Genomic DNA, 2,756 nt, shown 5'->3' on the forward strand with positions numbered 1-2,756 from the left:
ACTGCGGTCAAAGAACCCTAGCTCACTAAAGGTGGCGGCGCCGGCGCTGGCACCGAGTTAAGGGTTCGGAAGCCCTTTGGCCGCTCACTACAGGAACCGAGAGAACGAGAGCAACTGGTACCGCTTCCAAGCGCTGCCTCAGCCTCTGTGGCAGGCTGTGGAGCGTGCGGATGACCACTTACCCCGTTCGCTGGAGCGTCCTCGCGAGCTCGTAGGGAAATATGCGCCTACAGAACGGAATTGCGGAGGCTTCTGGGCACTAAATAGTGACCTGTTTGCCATGGCCTGGGGATACCGTGGGAAGGCATGACACCTGGACAGATCCAGAGACACCCGGTGTGCTACCCACACGGACCCTTGTGACTACGATGCAAGGCCGCCACTTCTATCCCTATCTTCCAGGGGTGCTAAGGCAGTCAGTCGACCGCGCCTGCCAGATCGAGTGCCCGCTGGACGCCGGAGGGCAACACGGCGAGTGGCCCAACAGTACGAAAACAATTGACTACCGGGGCGAAGGGCATCTAGCGCCTGTCGTTCGGATCCTCAGGTTGAGGATTCGCATCCTTTCGCGTCGCAGAATTCGGACGAGACTGATCGACAAGATATGTTGGCATGACATGGCGTCATCATCACCGAATATAAGCGCAGGCCCGTGGCGTCGCCATAAGTGTCGTCCCCTGGTGACAGAAGGGATGGCAGCCACACTGCGGGCTTTTGCATGGACTACAGGCGTTTTAATGACGCGACGCGAAAGGATGCGTAGCCTCAACCTAGGATCGACGACAGGCTAGATGCCTTCGCCGGTAGTCAATTGTTTTCTACGTTGGACTTCGCCTCGGGCTACTGGCAGGTCGAAATGCACCCCCGAAGATAGGGAGAAGACGCCGATAGAAACAAGGCATGGTCTCTGACTTCCAGGTTATGCCGTTCGGCCTAGCCAACGCTCCGGCGACGTTTGAACGACTCATGGAGCTCGTCCTCCGGGGCTGCAGTGGGCTGAATGCCTGGTCTACCTCGATGACGTCATCGTCTTTGGACGAACATTTATGGAGGCGGCTGAGCACCTGCAAAATGTCTTTGCACGGTTGCGCGGGGCAGGACTTAAGTTAAAGCCACTGAAGTGTGAACTCTTCCAGACAAGCGTGTCCTTTCTCGGTCACGTGGTGTCCGCAGAAGGGGTGAGCTGTGACCCGGAGAAACTGCAAGCTGTGAGGGACTGGGCTTCCCCCACTGGCGTCATGGATGTCCGAAGCTTCCTGGGATTCGCCAACTACTACCATTGCTTTATACCCAGCTTCGCCGACGTGGCTCGACCACTGACCGACCTTACACGAAAGGGGTTTCCTTTTCGCTGGACGGAGAAGTGTGGAGAGGCCTCCAGAGAATTGAAGGATAGGCTCACGTCCGCGCCGGTGCTCGCTTATACCCCTAACGGGAAGGTGAGTTTGTACTAGACACCGACGCCAGCGCCACCGCTATGGGAGTGGTGTTATCACAGACGCAGGAGGGAGAGGAACGTGGGATCGCCTACGCGAGTAAGGGTTTCAGCCTGGCTCAGCGTAGGTACTGTACTACGAACCGCGAACTCCTGACAGTAGTAACGTTCATACGGCAATTCTGCCACTACCTATGTGGCCGTCTCTTCCGAGTGCGCACCGACCATGCCTCCTTGACGTGGCTGCTCAACTTCAAAGAACCAGAGGGCATGATTGCCCGGTGGATTGTCTTTTTGGGTACCTACGACCTGACGATTGAACATCGACCCGGCAAGCAGCATGTTAACGCAAATGGACTCTCGCGGCCACCCGTCTGCAAGAAGTGCAGAAAAGCGGACTGTCCAGACTGCACCGCTAAAGAGGCGCAGAACAGAGTAGCGGCCAGGTTACACAAACAGGTTAGAGTAACGGCCGCCAATCCCAGTGGGCCGCCTGCATCGCCGTTGGAGCAGTAGAGCGAAGAGCAATTAAGAGAATGGCAGCGAGGCAATGCGTCTATACGACGGATTGTTCAGCTGAAGACGAGCAACCAAGAACGGCCCGCGTACTAGGAGATAGCGGGCGAGTCGCGAGACGGCAAGAGCTACTGGGGCATGTGGGAACACCTTGAAGTACGGCGAGGGCTGTTATACCGTTTATGGATCCCAGAGAACAGGCCCAGCGTACCAGTTGCACAGCTAGTGGCGCCGCCGACGCTCCGGCGAGAAATAATGGACTTGCTGCACCGGGGCAAGATGTCTGGACATCTGGGGGTCACGAAAACGTCAGCCCGTATTCGGCAACGTTTCACCTGGCCGGGGCTGAGAGGTAACGTAAAGAGGTGGTGTCGGCAGTGCGACCCTTGCGCCCGAAAGAAGGCCATCGCAGGAGAACTCGGTTACAGCAGCAAGCTGTTGGTGCACCCATATGGAGAGAATCGCGGTCGATTTTCTGGGGCCATTACCCCGCACGGGCCTCGGGCATGAGTACATCCTGGTAGTCTGTGACTACTTTACCAAGTTGACGGAGGCGTACGACCTTAGCGACCAGACTGCACTGACCACGGCGGATTGCCTCGCCACAGAATGGTTGAAATGCTGTCGAAGGTCGTTGGTGAACATCACGACGACTGGGATGATCACCTTCCGTATGTGATGGCCACCTATCGAGGAACGGTGCAGAAAAGCACGGGGTGTAGTCCCAATCTGAGGATGTTCAGTAGGACTTCCCGTCGACCTGATGATAAAAATACCCCCGGGGACTTTCCCGCCCGACTGCCCG

Source organism: Priapulus caudatus, unplaced genomic scaffold, assembly GCF_000485595.1.
Source record: "Priapulus caudatus unplaced genomic scaffold, Priapulus_caudatus-5.0.1 Scaffold63, whole genome shotgun sequence".
NCBI lineage: Eukaryota > Metazoa > Priapulida > Priapulimorpha > Priapulimorphida > Priapulidae > Priapulus > Priapulus caudatus.